The sequence below is a fragment of the Leucopleurus acutus genome (genome assembly GCF_964270905.1).
Source record: "Leucopleurus acutus genome assembly, chromosome: 3".
Classification (NCBI taxonomy): domain Eukaryota; kingdom Metazoa; phylum Chordata; class Mammalia; order Artiodactyla; family Delphinidae; genus Leucopleurus; species Leucopleurus acutus.
In genome coordinates, this window is record NC_139145.1 from 74,462,001 (window position 1) to 74,487,638 (window position 25,638).

The following is a 25,638-nucleotide window of genomic DNA, read 5'->3' on the forward strand; positions in this document are numbered from 1 at the left end:
ATGTGTGATGATAACCATGACTTTCAGTCACCTATATATGAAGAACTGAAAACTCTTCTAATATCCATTTGATGTTTCCAGTCAATGTTATTATCTTATCAGTGATGCCAGAGTTCATCGTGAAAAGTGCACCATCATAATCTTTAAGCACTGACTAGGCTATTAAACCGCAATTACAATATGGTGTGTTAAGTGGAATGATAGGGAAAGTAGACGGTGGTATTTTCAAGGTGGTGAATTTGGAAGACAAGGAAAGTTTCCTGAAGGAAGTGACCTATATTATGAGACCTAAAGAACACATAGGAGGTAGACAGGCAAAGATAGAGGAGGAGTGAGATGGAGAACGTGATTCAAACAGAGGGATTATCACGTGCAAATCTGAAAAGAGAGGGAGCACGGCAACCTGGAAAGCGGAAAGCAATTTCATCTATACTGAGTGTAGATTTTGAGGTTTTGTGGGGGTTTTTTTTTGCGGTACGCGGGCCTCTCCGGACAGGCTCCGGACGCGCAGGCCCAGCGGCACGTGGGATCCTCCCGGACCGGGGCACGAACTCGCGTCCCCTGCATCGGCAGGCGGACTCCCAACCCCTGCGCCACCAGGGAAGCCCTTGAGGTATTTTTGAGGTATGAAGTGGTGATAGGTAAGCCTGGAGAGATAAGCAGAGATCTAATTAATCATAGAGGTCTAAGGCCCATGGACAGGCAGGAGAGTTTAAGCAGGGGGATGGCATGATCAAGTCTGGAGCAATTGCAGTGATCCAGCACAGGGTGATGACGAGCTTGAGAAGTAATTGTAGTTGTATCAGAGGATGTGTAAATGGAGTTGTTGAAGGGGATGGAAAGTTGGTGGAGGCAGAATTGACAATATTTAGCATTGATTTTTCTCAAATTACAAATTCCTAGAGGAATTTCTGATTATTGTTTGACCCCACATTAGGTAGCACAGAGTAAATACTCAATAAATATTTGCAGAATAAATGAATGAATGAAACAAATTCAACCAAATTTATTTTCCTTTTCAACCTAACTTGGGAGAGGAGTTTTCACCTCTGTTTATTATATCGCATTTTTTTCTCCCACATATTTGTCTCTGCTCATTACATTTTATTTGACTCCTACAGGTCTGGAAAACAGGCTTTTCCCACCATTTTTAACGTTGGTGCTCCCTGGAGTGTTTGTTTTCATCAAACTGTCCTAACTGTGAAAGAGAAGTTATTTTCTCAAATTTTTATTATGACAATTTGCAAAAATATAGAAAAGTTGAAAGAATATTGCAATAAGTAACCAAATACCCACCACCTTGTTAATTATTTGCACTATTTCCCGTATTTATATATGTGTATATAATTTTGAAGTTACAGACATCACACCTCACCCTGAAGTATTTCAGCTGCAACTTCTAAGAATAAGGATAGTTTCATGGAAAACTGTGATAGCATTATTGCCCCTAAGAAAATTAATATTAATTCCCTAATATAGTCATTTTCAAATTTCTCCAATTATCCCCAAATGTCTTTTATATATATTTTTCAAATCAGGATCCAATCAAGTTTCACAGATGTCATTGATTGTTAGGTCTCTGAAAATGAGAGCATTTTCAGTGAAGAATAAAAGTGATAGAATTATTTAGCCTGGAACAAAAGTGCTGAGGATGACTTAGTATTCAAAAGGAAGTACTAGGCAACCAGGTTTGTTTCCTAATTGGAAATGCTTTCTTTTTCTTTGGCCAGTGAGTTCAGTTGGCAGTGCATTGTATTTATGAGTCCTAGGTCAAGGGTTCACTCTCTATGTGGGTCTCCTCCCACTCCATGGGGAATAATCTCTGTCCATGTGATCATACATTGTACTCCATGCTCTAGGTAATCACATGGTAAAAGATTGGACTTTTGTCACCAGCAGGAACTGAATGAGTGTATCTAAATGGTTAGGTGAAAGTCTATTATTTCTTTAGAGGGAAAAAAACCCTCAATAAATAATAAATTATTCATTTGGTGGGGCATCTTCATATACAAAATAGTCTATTTGATTTAAGGTGATTACATCATAGCGTGATTTGCACGGTGCTTCCAGTTGAGTTTGTGTCTGGGGACAAATGATAAGCTGAGAGAAATGCCGAACAAAGTTGGGCATTTGTCTCTTCCACTGCACCTGCCAAATCATCAAAGCATTGATAATATTAACAGCAAGTAAGTGAGCCTACTTTTAAGGGCTAAGTTTTTGTCCTCCTTTAATTTCCCTTTCCCTCCCCTCCCACTTCTCTCTCTTTAATGGAAATGCCAATAGGAATTTAACAGTGGTGGACAGCCTAGTGGCACCTTAACGAAGTTTGCAGGTCTGGTCCAGCATCTCTCTTCTAACTGCACAAGATTGAAAAATCATTATAATCTGCATCCTTTGCCTATATTCCGATGCAGTATGGTATTCTAGAGTGATGACTGTCTCTTCTAAAACTGTGAAACTTCCAGTTGTTTGTTAGCTCTGTCGTTCTGAAGAGGCTAAGCGAATGTTGGTTTATATGCTCTAGTTTGTAGCAATAAAAAGGCTACTTGAATCTTTCAGTACTCCCTGTGAGCTGGATTAGAAAGGATAGATGACCAAAACAGGAACATTTGCATTCTCTGAATGACTGGGGTAGCTCCTTTATGAGCTTTATCCTTTCTTTTAAAATTTATAAATAATATATACTTTACTACATTATAAAATCTAGTTTTATGTTAAAACAAGCATCCTTATCTTTCTATGCAGATTACTTTTTAAACATAAATGTTTGTAAGGTGATATTAGTGATAATGATGATAGCACAGTCATAGTGGTTTTGAAAAGTTTGTGCATGAACAATGGTCCTTTGCAGTGGTACATATCAATATTTCAGGCTTCCACTGCTACCTGTAGAGCCTGGTCTTCATGGTAAGCAGCTGTGTCTACTCTTAATATCTTTCCTTAGCCTTTGCTTCATGGAAACTGCCTAGTCTTCAATTGCTCCACAGCAGACTAACCCAACCTCTTGTCTTATAGTACAGTTGAATGGCACCAAAAGGCTGCTAGAATGCATATTTTAGACAATCTCTGTGTAAGGCATTCTTTCAACATTCCAAGGTCACTAGAGTCAAATAAAACTGTACATTCTTGAAATGCACAGGTAAATAGGGTTCCAGAACCAAGTTATTAGAAATGCTTCAAGAAATTGGCATTTTCTATTAAAGTTGATTCAGAGATAAAACTCACAAAACTGGAAACACCGCCAGATGGGAAATCACCTGGAGGTTAGATATACTTCAAGATACATTAGCAACTGCAATCACAAATTGTATGACAGTATGTTCATAGTAGAAAGGATTAATGGTGGAACCAGGGATTCCTAATCACGAGTGTGTGGCAGATTAGTGGGAAATGAAGAGTGGGCTTACAGGCAGCCTTTAGATTTTTGTGTACAACCTGTAGCCAACTGTACTTCTGCTAAGCTTATAGAAACAGTGGGTATATATACTTGTGCATATAAACATTATCCATTAGGAAAACCCTGCAGAAAAATATAGATTGCCACTCTCTACTATCATGAAAAACTTCATATTTTCCCCAGAGCTTTATGCCTATTAATTTCCTTCTCTATCTGCCACTCTGAATCTCAAAGAAAATGCCTTGTAGGTAACATTAAATCAGTTGATTGCCTCAACTGATATAACATTGAGCTGAGAACATTGTTAACAGTTGATATTATGGAGAAATTTAGTAGTCCTGATGGAAAGTTGTTTAAGGAAGTAGACAGACGTGGCACTATCCTACCAGCAGCAAATAGTTCAGGCTTTTATGGTACTCACATAGTGGCATGCTGAAAATCACAAAAGCATATGGAAAGCTTTACTTTGCTTAGAAAATATATTTACTGGAAATAGTACAGGAATGTACAATTGCCCAAAAGCGAGCACTGAAAGGAGTCTCTCTCCACTGGTTGCTCAAAGAAGGTGTCAGGATTTCACTAGCATCTTTGCATAACCAAGTATGCAGGATCAGAGTCCTGGGTTGAAGCTGGGATAAGATTCGAGCCCACCCAAGCATGTCTGAGGAGCTGCTGGGCAGGACTTTCCTGAGCCAATTTTCAGGAGAATTACTCATGGAAGAGTAGAGAGGGAGTAACAAGGACAAGGGGTTTTTGTCCTCAGATATCACTGTTCCCCAACCCAGGGCTTCAAGTGTGGAGCTTATGGGAAATTGGAAGGGAGAAGGGCATGAGAGACAGAAGTCAATTTCCTGAGGCACACAAAGGGTAAAACCTGACATCAGGAGATAAGAGGAGATATATTCCTTTCCCTTACAGGTGGAACAGACTTTGGCTTTGGTGCAGTAGGAATCTGAAAGCATCTAGAGACGGCACCTTTGGTGTGGTGGGATATTAGCCTTGCTACAGGGCCAGAAGCAGGGGAGTCAAAAGATGCCCTTGGGTGGCTTAGGCCAAAGCAGAAGAATATGAGATTTTTGTGGACTCGCGAGAACCGTAATTGGAAAATCCTAGAAGTCAATTGGTGAAACTTTAAATAGAGGCTGAATCCCTGCAATAATAGGCAGAGGAATGAACCAGTGTTCGCCCATGAATATTAGCTCATGTGTAATAATGACCATAGATAGCATTTCTTTTCAGCAGCCTACATGTCCAAAATCATCAATCTATTATTACCCCCATTTTTTTAACGTGAGAAAACTGAGGCACAAAGAAATAATTTGCCTAAGATCACACAGTGAATTAATGGTAGTGCCCCAAATCAGACCCACCTAAGCAGTCTGACTCCAGAACCCACACTTTACCCCTGTGTTACACTGTCTTGTCATAGGTCATCCCACGGGTTTAACAACAATCAGCTTACATATGTGATGTTCTATTTTATTTTAGGAACATCATCTATCCCTTGTAAATCTAAGTAAAAATTAGAGGCTGCTTATATTACTATAAATGAGTTAATATTGAAAGATTTCTAAGTATAGTTTGATTTGAAAGATAAATGGCTCTTTAACTTAGGGGAGGCTAATCAGTATATAAAAACACTGGAATTGTTTATTTCTTAATTTGAGCCCTCTAGCTAAATACTCATGAATAACTATCAAATAAGTGAAGCAAAATTAAAAATATAAAGAGGTCAGTTGAGGTAACTTGACGTATGGAATGGACATGAAGGGAGAAAAAACAAGTTCCATGTTGATTCCTTTGGCCACAGTTTTTACCTTAATCACTTGAATTTCCTATGTGAGAGGTTCTGGTAGATGACAAGAAAGGAAAGAACTTCAAAAACCTCCAGAAATGTCAGTTTATAGCACAGGAACTCAGTACTCTGTAATGGCCTATATGAGAAAAGAATCTAAAAAAGAGTGGATATATGTGTATGTATAACTGATTCACTTTGCTGTACACCTGAAACTAACACAACATTGTAAATCAACTATACTCCAATAAAAATTTAAAAAAAAATCAGAAACATGCAAACACTATTTCATAGTAGTAAGCTAGTTAAGGAACGATGGTGAGAAAGTAGAATAATACCAAACTCTGGGAAATAGGAAGGGCAGCCTTCCTCTCATTTAATTATTCTACCTTCAGAAAGTAGGTGCGTTACAACTTGACGATGGTATCTGCATCTGATGAGAGAAATTTCTGCTTGATCATTGAAAGTGCTACAGATGTTTTCTGGATGTAGTATTTTATTTTCTTTAAGTTCTCATTTTGAGAATTTAGACTAGGGGTTAAGATTTTTTTTATTCAGTCTTATCTGGGCCACTTCTGTGTGTATGTGTGTGGTAAGAACACTTAACATGAGATCCATTCTCTTAACAAATTTTGAAGTGCACAATACCATATTGTTAACCGTAAGGACTATGTTGTACAGCCGATCTCTAGAATTTATTTATCTAGTATAAATGAAACTTTATACCCATTGAATAATGGCTCATTTCCCCAACCCTCCAGCCTCTAGCAACCACTATTATAGTTTCTGCTTCCATGAGTTTGACTGCTTTAGATAACTCACGTAAGTGGAATCAGGCAGTATTTGTCCTTCTGTGACTGCCTTATATTTCACTTAATTTCCTCCAGGTTCATCCACATTGTCACAAATGGCAGGATTCCCTCCTTTTTTTCTAAAGGCCAAATCATATTCCATTGTACGTATAGATCACATTTTCTTTATCCATTTATCTGTCAAAGAAACGTATGCTACCGGCATAAATCAGACATATAGACCAACAGAACAGACAAGAGAGCCCAGAAATAAACCCACATATATATGGTCAACTGATCCTTGACGAGGGTGCCAAGAACACACAATGGGCTACATTCTGTTTAAGTTTTATTCTAGGCTTAAGAAACAGACGCAAAAGTGGATTTACTTTTCTTTCTGGCTTCCCATGATAGATAAAAAGGAAGGGATTCAGGGCCCCAAAACATTGCCCAGGTCTAAAAGCTGACTTAAGCTTGAGCACCAGCTCACAGGACCTTAGACAAGGGGGGAGATCAGAAGGGGGATAAATCCCAATGACTCGAGTGTATTGATCGGTTACCATATGTGTGGTGCCAAACTTCTGAGTCTTGGTGTCTCACCTATAAAATGATAATAGCATTATATATTCTACTTACTATATTGTATTATTATTATATATTCTACTTACAGAGTTTTTTGATAATTAAATAAGATGATGTGTATGTGAATTCTTAGAAAACTATGAAGATCTTGTTTTTAGTAAGCAGTTATTGAAATCTATGATTTTATATTTACTTGCTATCAGTTTTCATTAATAGTCTTGATTATCTTAATATAATAGGGTTCTATATTAGTAGCAAAATCAGGGATATTACAATGTATTTTAGAAAGTAAAGGTCTTACAACACAACACTCTGCACTCTTATTCAAGCCAAATGACTTTTTCTTCATATATTTTTATTCTTTCCTATTCTTTTCGTGACTTGAGTTCAGGGAGTATTGGATTTATCTTTATTCTGAAGTTCATGTCACTCAATAAAATATGTGATGCAGATGCAACCAATCAGTGATTCATTAATAGTCACCAAGGTGAACATGTGAAGGAAATACGATAGAATTTTCATCAACTGAAAAGTGTAGATTCTTAAATAAGTTTTGAGAAGACGAAGTTTTGGATTATTTGTTAAATTACTAAATTAAATGTCCTTAACTCTGGCTTAATGTATTTAGGGCTACAAAAATTCTTTCAGGCTACCAGGGTGCCTTTTAGTTAAACTAAAACTCTCATTTGCTAATGGTACCCTAATGACCTTTAAGCATTAATGAAAACTGACCGATTTATGCCTGAGGCTAACTCATTCATCAAGTGAAGCCCTGCCCAGAGAACAGAGCATAAAGAGAAACAGGGTTAGGCAGCTGCAGGGGCAAGTGGGCACCTGCCCAGTGCCCCAGGAGGCAGGATATTGAAAAACACATCCGAGAGGGAAGAGATGTGGGCCCCAATCCTGACTCTGCCACCAGCTGGCTGTGTGAGCTTGGCAGATCAAAGCCTGTTCCTTCATCTTGAAATGAGCAGTGGCCTCTCAACTAAGAAAAGCATACAGGTAGCATAGATGGCACACCTGAATCTTCTGAACATATTCTAAGATGTTATCGTAATGGTAGAAAGTACAAAACTTTTCAGAGAAAACTTTGTATTTTGGGCTTTGGTTTTTGCTTTTGTTTTTCCTGTTACGATGGGACCCTAGAGCTTGTAGATTTATACCACATAGAGTGTTGAGAACCAATGGAACCAGCTAATTCCAGATGCATCTTCCAAACCACAGGTCTGTGATTCTAGTCAGTTGCTGGATGAGTGTGTGGAAGGAGACAAAGCTGGCCAAGAGCCAGAGTTGGTTCTGTTATCAAGCCAAAGCCTGCCCTTCCAAATAATGAACTTTTGAAGAGGCCAAAACTGGTTTTGTTCTTTCAGTGAGCAGCCTGCTTATAATGAAAGGAAAGCAGACTCCAAGTTAAGAGTGTTCCACTGCCTACAAATCTAATATCCACATCAAATGAATCTGCCATAGACAATTATCATTGCAAAATTAGAAATGATTATCCCTTAGAGTTTAACCATTTATGACAGGGAACATCTTCAAGGTTACCCACTGTATTATAAAGACAACCACTCTCTTATTCTGTGTAAAATGCTAAATGCTTTTTTTAAAAATCAAATGAGATAAAATGATCATTTTCTACATCTCATTGAGAAAAAGAGAACAAGACAGTATGTTCCAATTAGCATAAACAGACAATAGAGATTTTCTTTTCTACTGCAGTCTCAGATCTCTGATAGGAGACATTATGTCTGGCACAAATTATCAAGGAAGGATTAGAAGTATTTTGTAGCATGACATAAACAAAAGCTCTGAAAGCAGAAGGGAGAAGAAAACTGTAACCACAATAGTAATAATGAAACAACATAACAGTTTGGTAACCTTTCAAAATACCCAAGATTCGGGAGTGACTCTAAATTAGTGAGTTGTTTTGCAGGATAAAATCAGAATCTGAACATTTTCTAACAATTCTAAAGGTGGAAAGAACAGAAACCATATAATCATTATGAAAACTTACAGTGATGGAAATAATTAGAAATATCAAGGGGGAAAAGAGTCAGTATTTGAAAGGATATGGCATTTTATGTGTGTATATATATATATACATATATATATATATGCCATTTTTCATTCTTTATTATAACAAATTTGCCTTTATCTCAAAGTAGACTAGGCTGGCTAATAACTTTTATCTCTAATTTATATGAAGAGGATTCTGGAAGGACAAGATTTCTAGAAGTAAACCATTAGCCTATTCGTTAATGTTTTCAGAACTGAGAAGTTTTGCAATATATACTTGTTGGGAGACAATTCTTTGGAGTCTTTCATATTTCTGCACATATTGTAAGTGAGGCACCGATTGCTCTTTGTTCTGGACAATCTCAAGGATGTTTATAAAATGAACACACTTGCAAAATGGAGAAAGTGTTGCCCTTTGGAGCAAAGGGCAGGTTTACTTACAGGCTTGAAAGATAGGGACAGTATCAGCCTCCAGAGCAATGGACAGGCATGCTTAATATTTTGTATAGCAAAGATAACATCGCCCTCCAGAGCAAAGCACAGGCATAATCACTGCCCATTATAAAAGATTCTGGCTCTCTAGGCTCAGGGTTCCTTTACTTCAACACACCAACTGTAGGTTACTGCCGTTCCCTGGCCCTCTTCCTGTTGTCCTGTGGAGACAGGGGTAAGGGAACCAGCACAAAAATGCTGGCACTTTAGCTACTGCTACTGTACTTCATCTCTCATCTGGGGATCTTGTGTTTTCTGCCAGCATCCATGATACTGCTGGCAGGCTAACTTGTGAGCTAGCAGGTAGAGTAAAAAATCTCAGAACCTTCACAGTTCTTGACAATACTTACATTGGTAATTACTTTGGAAACATAGTGGTCTCTTCTCTGGAGTTTTGGTAAGTAGTGAAAAAACTTCATGTATTTCAAATTATTTTTCAGGATGTGTACTATAGAGATACGGATGTGTGTATAGAATCTGACTGACCAATTCATAAGCCCTTAAGGGTACTAGTACTTGCTGATCCAGAAATTCTATATTGTCTGTGTCCTTAGAGTTGATACACCTCAGAGGACTAACAAAACTTATATGAGACTGAGATATAGTCCATAGTGGTGATTTGTTTATTTATATTTAAAAAAAGAACATTTCAAAGCAGATCAGAAGTTTGCCAGAAAAGAAAGGTAAATGCATCTCTCTCCCATATGCAAGTCAGTTGTAATAATCTAAGGGTTAATTAAGTGTTCTCAATGGTTAGTGTCATCAAGTCTGATACATGCATGGCCACTTTAGGTTGTTGATTATTCATACCAGTTAGTCACATTGTTCTCTCTTCTGGATAGTACCAAATAACTACAAATTTTACCTTGAAGGATTTCCTTTTCCAGAGTCTATATAGACCACTCCTTCTCTGTGAATAGCTTTTTTCTTTCTACGGATTACAATTCAACCGATTAGATTTCACCTCTGTGTCACAATCACTTTTTAGTAATTTAATCTCATTGAAGGTATGACCTTTGTACCTTGGCCAGACTTCGTGGTTTCCACATCATCTCTGTCACACATTTACGGATAAAAAAAGGACTAGTTTTGTGAGTTGTATTTACATGGCAAAGATAAGATGTTCTGGTGGCACTTATATGAGGAAACAATGATGCTTACTAAGCAGCCTGTGTTATATTGAAATCTCTCTTACTTTTGCTCTTCATACCCGAGAGAGAGAGAGAGAAACACATGAGTTCCAAAGATACAATGTCTACTTGGGAACTACATGACAAACCATAAACAATTAAATTGATATTATTCAAAATTGAAAATGACATAGAATAAGTGATTATATTAACAAAAAGAGTTTTGTGGCTATTAGAGTTTAATTCATAAAAGTAGATGTGTGAGCTTTATAGATTTTCATTGACATGATCATGCTTCTAAGGATAAAAATGACCATGTGTTAGGGATTGGTCTTTGTATTAGTTCAGGTCCTCTCAGAAGAAGATGCCACAGTAGGATTAGACATGCAAAAAATTTACACGGGAAATGCTTATGAAGGATAAAGGAGAGGAAGTAGGAGTAGGTGGGGAGAGCCATCAGACCACAGTGTAGGTCTAACACCTGTGAAAGGTGAGGGGAAAGCAAAGAGGTTTGGAAAGAAGTCTCAGACTGTAGGGACCTAAGTAAGCTTTGCATTCCAAAGGGAGTCCTTGAACAAAATTTGCCTTGTAAATGTGCCCTTCTGCTGGCAGCAGTAGGCCTGCACTAGCAAGTTCTCTGTGCTGAGTCACTGGCTGGGAGCAGCCCAGGGGAAGTGTGTCCTCAGCCCAAACCCTGAGGTGAATCCAGAGGGCTGGGCTGTCCATCAACTATGCACCCTGTAGCAGATCTGAGTGGTGCACTTTCATAGCTATTGGGGTTTTCAAGTGATTTCAAAAACATAAAAGCATAATTATGAAAATACTATATACTCTGTTCAAACTACATAGTTATCAAGATATAGGTGTCATACTTCAGATCTTCCAAATCATTTTTCTCATACTTGGAAATTGTTGAAATGAATACAATAAATGGCAACTAAGATATTTTTAAAGGAATTTAGTACTAAGATTTTTGAAAATATGGTTTGAGGCCAGAATGTTCTAATGTATCATGTGATGATTAATATAATAGCTTGTATGTATGCACCCAATGTAATTCTTTCATGATTGAAGAATTGAAGGACTTCTGGTTGCTTCCAAGTTTTGGTGATTATGAAAAAAGCTACTATAAATATTCATATGACAATTTTTAACTCATTTGGGCAAATACCATTCAGTTTAAGTTTTTAACTCATTTGGATAAATACCATGGAGTGTGGTTGCTGAGTCATACAGTAAGAGTATGTTTAGTTTTGTACGAAACTACCAAACTGTCTTTCAAAGTGGCTGTACCACATTAATGACTTTTTTATAAGAGAGATTATTGTGTGGCCTCTTTAAAAAGCAAAATAATACCTTTGTGAAATCTTACCAACTTCCCTATTAGCGATGCAAATCTGATTTTCTCTTCAGGTAGTAGAAGGCAACAATAAAGCAGGGAGGACAGGTAGAGGTGTTCTCTGCTCAAGACACCCACAAACCTTTCTAGCACAAAACAAAGCTTTAATCATAAGTGGGAATTTCTGAAGGGAACTTAGTGTTTATGTCTGTTTTCATCTTAACCTCAGCTATTAATTAACATCCTACTCGCAAGTAAACTTTGAGACTCTGGCCTGAGGCAAATCTTGTATTTCCAAAACTTTGTGAACAGTATTGTTGGTAGTTTCTAAATATATATTCACAGAAAATAACAGCAGAGTGCTGTTATTGTAGGATGCTGCATTGTAGGAAAGGTATTAATTTTCTTCTCCTAGATTTTCAGTCAATGAGGATGGATTTTAAATCCTTTTCCATCCTCTTAAAAAAAATCTCTACAAAGAGAAACAGATGGAGGCAGGGTCAAAATGGCGGTGTGTGAAGATGCAGAGTTAGCGTCTCCCTGCAACTAGGGTGCCTGCTGGTCACTGGTGGGGGACTCTGACACCCAAGGAGATGGGAGGAACCCCAAAGTGAACTGGCAGCTTGCGGGATCTTGGTTCACAATCCTGGGGTTGGGCTGAAGCTCCTGTGGTGGGAGCTCTGAGTACAAACCACTGGACTAACAGAGAACCTCAGACCCCAGGGAATATCCATCAGAGTGAGGTCTCATGGAGTTCCCCATCTCAGCACAAAGACCCAGCTCTACCAATAGCCTACAAACCCCAGTGTTGGAAGCCTCAGGCCAAACAACAAGTAAGACAGGAACACAGTCCCACTCGTTAAAAAAAAAAAAAAAAAAGAGAGACGGCAAAAAATATGTCACAGATGAAGGAACAAGGTAAAAACTTACAAGACCAAATAAATGAAAAGGAAGTAGGCAATCTACCTGAAAAAGAATTCAGAGTAATAATAGTAAAGATGATCCAGAATCTCAGAAATAGAATGGAGGCACAGACTGGGAAAATACAAGAAATGTTTAACAAAGATCTAGAAGAACTAAAGAACAAACAAACAGAGATGAACAACACAATAACTGAAATGGAAAATACACTACAAGGAATCAATAACAGAATAACTGAGGCAGAAGAACGAATAAGTGAGCTAGAAGACAAAATGGTGGAAATAACTGCCAAGGAGCAGAATAAAGAAAAAAGAATGAAAAGAATTGAAGACAATCTCAGAGACCTCTGGGACAATACTAAACGCACCAACATTCAGATCATAGGGGTCCCAGAAGAAGAAGAGAAAAAGAAAGGGTCTGAGAAAATATATGAAGAGATTATAGTTGAAAACATCCCTAACATGGGAAAGGAAATATTCACCCAAGTCCAGGAAGCACAGAGAGTCCCATACAGGGTAAACCCTAGGAAAAACACACCAAGACACATATTAATCAAACTAACAAAAATTAAATTTAAAGAAAAAGTATTAAAAGCAGCAAGGAAAAACAAAAAGTAACATACAAAGGAATCCCCATGAGGTTATCAGCTGATTTTCAACAGAAACTCTGCAGGCCAGAAAGGAGTGGCAGGATATACTTAAAGTGATGAAAGAGAAAAACCTACAACCAAGATTACTCTACCCAGAAAGGATCTCATTCAGATTTAATAAAGTCAAAAGCTTTTCAGACAAGCAAAAGCTAACAGAATTCAGTGCCACCAAACCAGCTTTACAACAAATGCTAAAGAAACTTCTGTAAGTGGGAAACACAAGAGAAGAAAAAGACCCACAAAAACAAACCCAAAACAATTAAGAAAATGGTAATAGGAACATATATATCGATAATAACCTTGAATGTAAATGGGTTAAATGCCCCAACCGAAAGACACAGACTGACTGAATGTATACAAAAACAAGACCCACATATATGCTGTCTACAAGAGACCCACTTCAGACCTAGGGACACATACAGACTGAAAGTGAAGGGATGGAAAAAGATATTCCATGTGAATGGAAATCAAAAGAAAGCTGGAGTAGCAATACTTGTATCAGATAAAATACTTTAAAATAAAGACTGTTACAAGAGATAAGGAGGGACACTACATAACGATCAAAAGATCAATCCAAGAGGAAGATATAACAATTATAAATGTTTATGCACCCAGCATAGGAGCAACTCAATACATAAGGCAAATGCTAACAACCATGAAAGGAGAAATCGACAGTAACACAATAATAGCAGGGGACTTTGGCACCCCACTTACACCAATGGACAGATCGTCCAAACAGAAAATAAATAAGGAAACACAAGCTTTAAATGACACCATAGATCAGATAGACCTAATTGATATTTATAGAACATTCCACCCAAAAGTGGCAGAATACACTTTCTTCTCAAGTGCACATGGAACATCCTCCAGGATAGATCACATCTTGGGTCACAAATCAAGCCTCGGAAAATTTAAGAAAATTGAAATTGTATCAAGCATCTTTTCCAACCACAACGCTATGAGACTGGAAATCAATTACAGGAAAAAAAATGTAAAAAACACAAATACATGGAGGCTAAACAGTGTGCTACCAAATAACCAAGAGATCACTGATGAAATCAAAGAAGAAATCAAAAAATACATAGAAACAAATGACAATGAAAACATGACAACCCAAAACCTATGGGACGCAGCAAAAGCGGTTCTAAGAGTGAAGTTTATAGCAACACAATCCCACCTCAAGAAACAAGAAAAATCTCAAATAAACAATCTAACCCTATACTTAAAACAACTAGAGAGAGAAGAACAAGAAAACCCAAAGTCTGTAGAAGGAAAGAAATCATAAATAAATAAATGAGCAGAAATAAATGAAATAGAAACAAAGAAAACAATAGCAAAGATGAATAAAACTAAAAGCTGCTTCCTTGAGAAGATAAACAAAATGGATAAACCCTTAGCCAGACTCATTAAGAAAAAAAGGGAGAAGACTCAAATCTATAAAATTAGAAATGAAAAAAGGGAAATCACAACTGACACTGCAGAAATACAAAGGATTATAAGAGACTACTACAAGCAACTATATGCCAATAAAATGGACAAATTCTTGGAAAGGTACAATTTTCCGAGACTGAACCAGGAAGAATTAGAAAATATAAACAGTCCTATCACAAGTAATGAAATTAAACCATAATTAAAAGTGTTCCAACAAACAAAAGTCCAGGACCAGGTGGCTTCACAGGTGAATTCTACCAAACATTTAGAGAAGGGCTAACCCCAATTCTTGTCAAACTCTTCCAAAAAATTTCAGAGGGAGAAACACTCTCAAATTCATTCTATGAAGGCACCATCACCCTGATACAAAAACCAGAAAAAGATGTCACAAAAAAAGAAAATTATAGACCAATATCACTGATGAACATAGATGCAAATATCCTCAACAAAATACTAGCAAACAGAATCCAACAGCACATGAAAAGGATCATACACCGTGACCAAGTGGGATTTATCCCAGGGATGAAAGAATTCTTCAATATACGCAAATCAATCAATGTGATACACCATATTAACAAACTGAAGATAAAAACCATATGATCATCTCAATAGGTGCAGAAAACGTTTTTGACAAAATTCAACACCGATTTATGATAAAAACTCTCCAGAAAATGGGCATAGAGAGAACCTACCTCAACATAATAAAGGTCATATATGACAAACCCACAGCAATCATCATACTCAATGGCGAAAAACTGAAAGCATATCTACTAAGATCAGGAACAAGACGAGGATGTCCACTCTCGCCACTCTTGTTCAACATAGTTTTGGAAGTCCTAGCCACAGCAGTCAGAGAACAAAAAGAAAGAAAAGGAATATGAATTGGAAAGGAAGAAGTAAAGCTGTCACTATTTGCCGATGACATGATACTACACGTAGAAAATCCTAAAGATGCCACCAGAAAACTACTAGAGCTAATCAATGAATTTGGTAAAGATGCAGGATACAAAATTAATACACAGAAATCTCTGGCATTCCTATACACCACAATGAAAAATCAAAAAGACAAATTAAGGAAACACTCCCATTTACCATTGCAACAAAAAGAATAAAATACCTAGGAATAAACCTGCCTAAGGAGGCGAAAGACTCAGAAAACCATAAAACACTGATAAAAGAAATCAAAGATGACATAAACAGATGGAGAAATATACCATGTTCTTGGATTGGAAGAATCAATATTGTGAAAATGACGATACTATCCAAAGCAATCTACAGATTCAGTGCAATCCCTATCAAACTACCATGGAGCTCAATATCAAAAAAACAAACAACCCAGTTAAAAAATGGGCAGAAGACCTAAATAGACATATTTCACCAAGGAAGACATACAGTTGGCCAAAAGGCACATGAAAGGATGCTCCACATCACTAATTATTAGAGAAATAAAAATTGAAACTACAATGAGGTATCACCTCACACCGGTCAGAATGGCCATTATCAAAAAATCTAGAAACAATAAATGCTGGAAAGGGTGTGGTGAAAAGGGAACCCTCCCACACTGTTGGTGGAAATGTAAATTGATACAGCCACTATGGAGAACAGTATGGAGGTTCCTTAAAAAACTAAAAATAGAACTACCATGTGACCCAGCAATCCCACTACCGGGCATATACCCTGAGAAAACCATAATTCAAAAAGAGACATGTACCACAATGTTCATTGCAGCACTATTTACAATAGCCAGGACATGGAAGCAACCTAAATGTCCATCGACAGATGAATGGATAAAGAAGATGTGGCACATATATACAATGGAATATTTCTCGGCCATAAAAAGAAATGAAATTGAGTTATTTGTAGTGAGGTGGATGGATCTAGAGTCTGTCACACAGAGTGAAGGAAGTCAGAAAGAGAAAAACAAATACCGTATTCTAACACATATCTATGGAATCTAAAAAAAAAAAAAAGTACTGATGAACTTAGTTGCGGAGCAGGAATAAAGATGTAGACATAGAGAACGGACTTGAGGACACGGGGTAGGAGGGGGAAGCTGGGGCGAAGTGAGAGTAGCATCGACATATATACACTACCGAATGTAAAATAGTTGGCTGGTGGGAAGCAGCAGCGTAGCACAGGGAGATGCTCGGTGCTTTGCGATGACCTAGAGTGGTGGGATATGAAGGCTGAGAGGGATGCTCAAGAGGGAGGGGATATGGGGACATGTGTATGCATATGGCTGGTTCTGTTTGATGTGCAACAGAAACTAACACAGTATTGTGAAGCAATTATACTCCAATAAAGATCTATTGAAAAAAAAAAGAGAGAAACAGATGGTCTACCCCACCCAGCACATCTGTTTTACTGATTACTCTTACACAAAGCTTCCAACACAAAAGACTCATGCCGATTTACTAAAAATACTGCATAATTGTAATATGCATGTTCCTCTACAAAGTGTAAAGGAACTGAGGTGTCTTCTAGTTTTATTTTAAAATACCATTGTCATCAATAAAAGATTTTACTTCAAAACTGAGGAGAGATCAACTGCTTTTTCTTCAAACTATAAAAGTAAAGCATGTTCAGTGTAATAATTTTAAGAATGTGGAAAAATGTTAAGAATGTGATAAAAACCACCCCAGATTTCAACACCTAGAAATAATCACTATTAATATTTTGGGTAACATACTTCCAGGTGTCTTTCAACATATAGGCTTATAAAGTAAGGATAATATTATATAAGTTGTTCAGTAATCTGTTTTTTAAAATCTGTGTTATGTTCTTTCCATGGTAAATACAGACATAATTAATCATCATCATTTTTATGGTTGCATAGTATTCCATTGCATGTTTATATTATAATTTATTTTATAAATCTCTTATTGATTAACAGTTAGCTTATTCTAATTTCTTAGTTTTATATGCAAATGTTATATACCTATAAAATATATTTTAGGATTTATTTTATTATCTTCTTCAGATAAATTACTAGCAGTGTAATTATCAAGTTAAACTTGTGTAGTGTATTGAGGTTGCTATATTTTGCCAAACTGCCCTCCAAAAGATTTGTACCAGCCTAACTCTTACCAACATGAAAGAGTTGGCATTTTCTCAACAACTCACCAACCATGGGCATTTGATAGGTTAATAAAGTACTTATAGGTGAAAAATTATATTTCAGTGATATGCCTACTTACATTTATTTAAATTTGAAGTGAAGCATATTTTCATTTGCCTGTTGACCATTTGTTTTAATTTTGTCCTTTGCCCATATTTCTATTAGATAATGTTTTTCTAATTGAATGAAGATCTCACTCTATATTAAACTAAGCAAAATGAGTTTATTGAATTTTTAAAGGAGCTGCTTTTCTTACATTTCAGTTTGGAAGCCTCAAATTTTATATTTTATCTCTAACTGTATAGGCAAATTACTAAAATTCTGCTAAGAAAAAAAATGCATATTGCTAGGACAAAATGATTCAAAAGGCTTTCTTTTCTACTGTCAAAAGAGAGTTCAAATGACAGTTGTAAAAAAGTAATTTCTAATAGTCACTTTCTGACAAATTCAGTTATTCACTAGCAGTGAAAATCAAGGCAAACCAAAGAACACAAAACTAATTTATGTATGTATATACACCACTTTCAGTGTATGGTCCCTGTGAATTCTTTTTTGCACTCTAAAATGATAGCATGTAACGTCTACTCTCTGTATCACTTACAGAAAAGAACTGGAACTGAAGAAGTAAATTAGCACCAGAGCATGCTCCCTTTGTGAAAATCACAGAGCCACCTGTGTCCCCAGTTATGCTTAATTAGTTAGTCCACGTCACCCCCAGGAGAGCAATCCACCCTAAATTAATGCTTCTACATTGTTTCCTGAGGAACATGGTAAATTCAGACATCTACTCAACTAAGTCTCCAGGTTCCACATTATTCCAGGGGCCCTAAAGAATGTGATGTACAGGCAGATGAAAGCTTTTCTTATTCTCTCTGAGCCTAGAAAATAAGTAGGTGCCATCCTCTGAGGTCTCTAGAGAAGAGTCAAAAAACAGAGAGCAGAAGTACATCATATGTGGGTTTGTTGCCACTGGATGGATTTTTTGGTTAGTTTTTCAACCTACCAAGGATGTACTACAATATATGCAGATTTCCTGTCTGTATAGAAAAATTGAGTAGAGATTTAGGCTTATATTCTGGGTTATCAAGAAACAGATCTACAACAAAATTTCTTAGCCTTTATAAACTGTAAAAGAACACACCTCATGGAGACAGGAAGCATCTTATTTAATCTGGCTCTGTTTTTCATCCCTTTCCAGTAGAAAACATGAGCTGTTTACTCAATGCATATGCATAGGATTATTCTGCTCTTGAAAAGCATAGGATCATTCATCCTGGTCAAGCCACAAGTAATACAAAATTAAAAATGAAACTGTGAATTTCTTCTTTCTCTAATTGTCTTTTAGAGAAAGGATGTGTGGAGGAGGTGTCAAACGTTTGTATAAAATCAGAAAAAAGAAGTGATTTTTGTGTTTGTGTAAAAGCCTGTCTTATTCATATGTTCACTCTTGGTTTTATGAGAATATCTTATTTCCCAGTTAGATTGCAAACTCCTTTTGGGCAGTTGACTTTATCTCATAATTTTCTTGTATTCTCTCACAGCATATACAATGAGTATTTGCTTATAGATTGCTTTACAAGGCTTTGGGAAAATGAGCTAAACATTTCTACAGTTATGTGACAGAAATTATTCATAATAAAATAGCATCTTGAAGAAGATATTATAAACTCTATTAAAGAATTCTGCAAGACAGGTTGTATCTCAAAATAATTTAAAAAGACATATTTAATAGTTTCATAGACTATAGTGAATCTCTACTGAAAATAGGCCATTATACATTCTTTGTGTATGTGTGTGTCTGCATGCATTCCCTACCATGGTGTAAAATCAATTTTAATCCCAGACATGATAAATTATTAAGGATAGAAACACAGCACTTTATAAGTTTGATTCCTAGGTTAAAATACATGATTGAAAACCTTTATTTTTCCTGCAAAAATAGCAATCAAATCGAAAACTGACTATCAGCTATTTGTTCTTCTGTAAAAGGCTGCCATTAGATATATCTCTAAAGCCAAACTGGAATTTCAAGTTTCCTTAGCCTCTCTCTTTAACTACAACCCTTTATATTCAGAGGACCCAAGAGTTTATGTTCCTGAAATACACACCCACACACCTACACTCGCTTCTAGATAACAGGTGATTAAATGACATTTTACTGCATGCGTTTTTCAAACAGAAGTGTTTCATTTAGATGCTTATATAAATCAGTCATAATGTGAAGTTTTCATAATTATTTGCATTAATGTCAGGATCCTATATGGACAATTAATAATGGGTAAAGATGTGGAATGCTCTGTTAAATACATAATAATTTTTAAAATAGTTTAATACATTTTTATGCTGTAATTATTTTCAATAAATGTCTTCATTAGCCTACATAATAAATTATGAGTTAATTTTGCATAAAATATGTCGACTAGATTTGAACACCAACATTCTAAAATAAAAATAATAGACTATGATTCTTATAACTAGTACAGTATAAAATGAGCATTTCCAAACATAAGTTTTGGTGGTCAGGATTTTTTTTTAAATAGGAATCTACAAGGCACACAGAAAAAAAAAGAGGTAGTAATAATCAGTGATTTGTATGATCTGCTTTTGCCCAAACAGTCCTTTCTCTGTCAATTAAACAAACAGATTCCATGTTTCTGTTATCTTAGAATAATTATAATGATATTAGTTTTTACTAGGCACTTATGTACCAGGTGCTATGCTAGCTCATTGAATCCTTAAAATAACACTACAAAGTAGGTATTACTATAACTACCTTACAGGTGAAGAAACCGAGGCTTAGGAAGGTTAAATAACTTGGCCAAGGTCACAGAGCTGGTGAATGGGACACCTGAGATTCAAATCTAGTTGCTCTAGCTTCATAGCCTCTGCCCTTAGCTCTTATTTATTACTTCAGAAAATACTTCTTGGGCATATACTATGTGTCAGGCACTCTGCCATATACTGAGGATAAAGTAGTCAACTAGAAAATTCCTGATCTCAATGGGGCTTAGCAGGAGAGACAAACAACAAAAAATTTAAAAGACGAATGACTAAAATAACTACATTTGTGTGAAGTGCTGTAGCACAGGTATATATCTCCTGGGAATGAGGCATTGCTGAGTTAGATGGTTCTCCCTAACATAACTGGGACATCTAGTTTATGCAGTAGCAACTCTTTGATATTCTGCTGTCCTGCACTGTCTCCATTCTCAAGGAGGTTGAAGTAACAGAATACAGAAGAGCCTTTAATGTATATTACTCACAAGTCTATCAGTGGCACTATCTCTTCAACCATAAGGGAAATTAGAGGAATATATGCCTGGATGGATGATCCACATTTTATATGGGGAGTTTGCTGCCAGCCTCAGGAGTCACGCCACCCCTCAAAGTGGCCAGAGTGGGTCTCAGATCCACCTGGTAGACTGGGTCAGTCTTTTTAAATTGTACACCAGGACAGATGGCTATCGCTTGATGGAGACAACCCAATTACTATCCCATTTATGGCTTATTTTATGATTTTATGGAGGCCTCATTTTGGAATAAGTTCCAGTTGCATCTTGTGGCACTTCTAAGAACACTGTCAGACAGACTCGTGTCTCCGTTTTTACCTGAGACTCTTTCCTCACTTGCAGTACACACCTCATGACATACCAATACACAGGATTGCTTTTAATCACTTGAACTGAACGGGTCCCTTATATATGTATTACTGGAAGTCTTCTTACACACAAGTTTCATCAGTAGCCTTAAAAATACCCATTACTACCCAAGGAAGCTAATCCAAATGGTCTCCACAGGAGCTCTAGACCTTAGTACCTTTATGGTATTTCAGGAAACAAGTCAAAGCAGTTGTACACAATTCATCTCTTGAATTTTGTACCACTAGGAAGGTGTATTAATTTGCTAGGGCAGTCCTAGCAAAGTAGCACAGTCTGGGTATGACAGAAGTTTGTTTCCTTACAGTTCTGGTGGCTAGAAATCTGAGATCAAGGTGTCAGTACAGTTTGTTTCTTCTGAGGCCTCTTTCCTGGCTTGTTGCTGGCTGTCATGCCTCTGGGTCTTCACGTGGTTTTCTGTGTGTGCGTGTGTATGTGTCCCAGTTTTCTCTTCTTATAAAGACACCAGTTATGTTGGACTAGGGCCCACCCCTAATGACCTCATGTTAACTTAATTACCTCTTTAAAGGCCCTATCTCCAAATATAGTCACATTCTGAGGTACTGGGAATTAGGACTTCAACATGTGAACTTGGACGGGGAGTGGGGCACAATAGAGCCCATGACAGGAGAGTTTACAAGAAATGAGAGTGAACCCAGTCCAGTCTACCATTCACTTACAGAGTATAGGGGTTTATGGTAACTCCTCAACTCCTAATATCTCCTAAGTATGGCCTAAGAGCAACACTGGAATCCTCTCCCTACCCCTTTACAGAGGGCAGCTTCCCCTAGCACAGTGCTTGCTAGAGAGGCGTGTACACTACTGGACAGGAAGCTAGGTGGTATAAATAACATTGAATCACTTTGTGAAAGTGATTTCATTCCCTTGCAGTTCTTCTGAAGGAGTCCATGGGCAGTCTGGGTTTGTTGGTCATGTTTTTAACACTTGCTAATTCCTCCCTACCCACTTCCCACCTTCCTTTCCCTACACAAACAGAAATCAGGCCTCAGGCTCAAGAGCCTTTGGCAAGCACCAGTATCTAGCCCTAACTAAATACTGTTTTTGTTGCGTATTTGTTTTCAGTGAATTCATGAGGTCACCCACCATTGCATTTGTGGCAAGTGATTCTGTTTTCCATTTAAAATCATGATATGTGTTTTATCTAACATAAAGTATTTAAGTTAAAAAAAGTGAGTCAGTTCAAAGAAAAATATTAATGATAGCACAGGTGGTAGGCAGACATGAAAAAACCATGAAGGTGGTTTACAAGAAAACTAAAGTCTTAGAAATGTGACTCTAACATGTAAGATAAACAGAGATATTGGTCTTACTGACTCTTGAGTTGTTCACTAAGGGAAATTCCTTAGAAAAATGGTACTTCCAACTCCACCCTGAGCCTCCACTGCCAGTCAACTCTTGCTGCCAGGGGCCTGGTCCACTTTCCAAAGTGACATGACTTCTCCACCAGAACCCAAGAGGAGACAGGGTAGGACAGAGCTACCTACCTCTTTTTGTCTCCTAGAAACTCCTCCATATCTAGCATCTAATCAGTCTCTACCCACAGGACCGAGGTTCACTCTCTGGATCCTTTCCCTTTTACTTTAGTTCCAAACTTGATGTAAAGCCCTCACCTCAATTAACGAGCAGCTAATAACAGAAGTTTAGTGCAGACACATGTAGACAAAGTATTTTTGACTTGGATCTGAAAACTTCCAGGAAATTCCAGTACATATCTGATTCATAATTCTTTCCCATGCTTGTTTCCTCTGTCACACTTTTGTTTTACAGTTTGGAGTTTCATTCCTAGCTTTCCATCTGGATTTCTGGTTTAATACTAACTTTAAGACTCAGGTAGTTCATATAGGAGGCTAGGCTTATGTTTGTGTTGGACATTCTAGCTTTGTAAACATTTGTAAAATGTTTTATTTGCAAGACTAAACTATCTGCCCACTAGAGACTGCTTAAATGATCTATCGTGTAACTATATGATGGTTTTAGAAGAATTATTAATACATGGGGGAAGTGTTCATGGTATAATAAACAAAGAAAGCAGGTTACAAAAACAGCATTTCTGGTAAAGTACTACTTTTTAAAAACATTATATATACATATTACAATTTATTCATCTATAATTGGAAGACTATGCCGTAATGTTATCAATGGTTCTTTAGCTAGAGAGATTATGAGGATTTAAAATTTTGTTCTTTATATGCTTCTATATGTTCTTACTTTTTTTTTGGACTATACTTTTTTTTGCAATTTTTAAAATTGAGGAATAGTTGATGTACAATATTATGCAAGTTTTAGATGTATAACACAGTGATTCACAATTTTTAAAGGTTATACTCCATTTATAGTTATTATAAAATATCAGCTATGTTCCCCATGTTATACAATCTATCCCTGTAGCTTATTTATTTTGTACATAGTAGTTTGTACCTCTTAATACCCTACCCCTCTCTTGCCCCTCCCTTCTTCCCTCTCCCCACTGGTAACCACTAGTTTGTTCTCTGAATCTGTGAGTCTGTTTCTTTTTTTTTATATTCACTGGTTTTATTTTTTGTATTTCACATCTAAGTAACATCATACAGTATTTGTCTTTTTCTGTCTGACTTATTTCACTTAGCTTAATATCCTCCAAGTCCATCCTTGTCGTAGCAACTAGCAAAATTTCATTCTATTTTATGGATGAGTAGTATTCCATAGTGTGTGTGTGTATATCTATAGCTATATCTATATTTATATAGAGATGTAGGTATATATCTCATATTCTTTATCCATTCATCTGTTGATGAACAGTTGGCAATTGTAAATAATGCTGCTATAAACATTGGGGTGCAAGTATCTTTTCAAATTAGTGTTTTCATTTTTTTCAGATATATACCCAGGAGTGGGATTGCTGGGTATTATGGTAGTTCTATTTTTAGTTTTTTGAGAAACCTCCATAATGTTTTCCACAGTGGCTGCACCAATTTCCATCCCTACCAACAGTCTTTGAAGTTTATATGTTCTCAATTTTCTACACTGAATTTTTTTTTTTTTTTTTTTTTTGCGGTACACGGGCCTCTCACTGTTGTGGCCTCTCCCGTTGCGGAGCACAGGCTCCGGACATGCAGGCTCAGCGGGCATGGCTCACGGGCCTACCCGCTCCACAGCATATGGGATCTTTCCAGACTGGGGCGTGAACCCATGTCCCCTGCATCAGCAGGCGGACTCTCAACCACTGCGCCACCAGGGAAGCCCTGCATTGAATTTTTATTTTGTTTAAAATTAGAAAAAGAAATCATTAGATTTTAAATTAGCTCACATAAAAAGAAATTCTCCTATTCAAATGTTTCCAAGATGAAGTCTATACAATGTAAAAAGGTGACCACTGCTGGTCAGGGCTTTTTGAGAAATTATTTTTGCCTTTTTTTTTGAGAAAGGGATGACAATGCTACAGTTACTCCTGAACCATCCTCTACCAAAGAGACACACTTAGGTGAGATACAAGATCAACAAAACAAAACAAGTTAGGCTGCTCTCCTTATCACTAGGTTAGGTGAAATCTGGTTTTTTGCCTTTTTTTTGGAAGAGATATTTTTAAAAACCCAGTAATAGCCTTTATCACAGGATTTCTGAAACCAAAACAGCAAGTGAAAAGAGGCTGACATCAGGATGAAATATGAATAACCAGCTACATTATTTTATTCCTTTACAACCATTTATTTTGGCCCCTCACATTAAAAAGTTTTTTCTACAGCCATAGCTCTCAATAATTTTAAAGTCTTCATCCATCAGATCCAACAAGGCTCCCAACAGTAACTAATTTTCAGTGGGACAAGGAAGAGAGCCTCATACAGGTGCAAATCAGAATAGGGACGGGAATTTAACTTCAATAAAAATGGTTTTAGATGCTTGTAATATCCCCCTACTTGGATGATTACTGCTTTATATTGTTTTGTTGCCTTTAACTGAATATTTACTTCAACATCACAGGCAATTACCTATTAAAAAAAAAGCTTTATTCTGCCAAACATTGTTAGTGCTCCTCCATTCTCCATTCTCCCTTCCTAACTGTATCCTATCTTGCTGTCCTGTCTCTGCAAACCATGTGCTTCAGAGAAAGGTGACTTCATCTCCAGCCTCCGGACTAGACCTGGCTGGTTTAAAGCTAATCTCAAACTCTTGCAACAATGTCTGGTTTAGGAATAGGGTATAGATGAGTCAACTGTGGCATTCCCCTGGCCATAGGATTGTTCAGAAATGAGCCCGAGGGACAGTGTGAGCCCATGAGATTCCAGCTGCTTAAAAAGGAATGTCCTTACTGTTAGGAGAAAGG

General features: G+C 37.0%; 1 protein-coding gene across 1 annotated transcript in view; it reads left to right on the forward strand.

Moving 5' to 3' along the window:
- The first annotated feature begins 2,122 nt into the window (after positions 1-2,122).
- The window catches only part of CEP120 (centrosomal protein 120), a 113,515-nt gene continuing 89,999 nt past the window's right edge, over positions 2,123-25,638 (forward strand). Inside the window, exon 1 of the mRNA XM_082837207.1 lies at positions 2,123-2,186. The gene's annotated coding sequence lies outside the window, so the exon portion shown is untranslated. The remainder of the gene's footprint in view (positions 2,187-25,638) is intronic.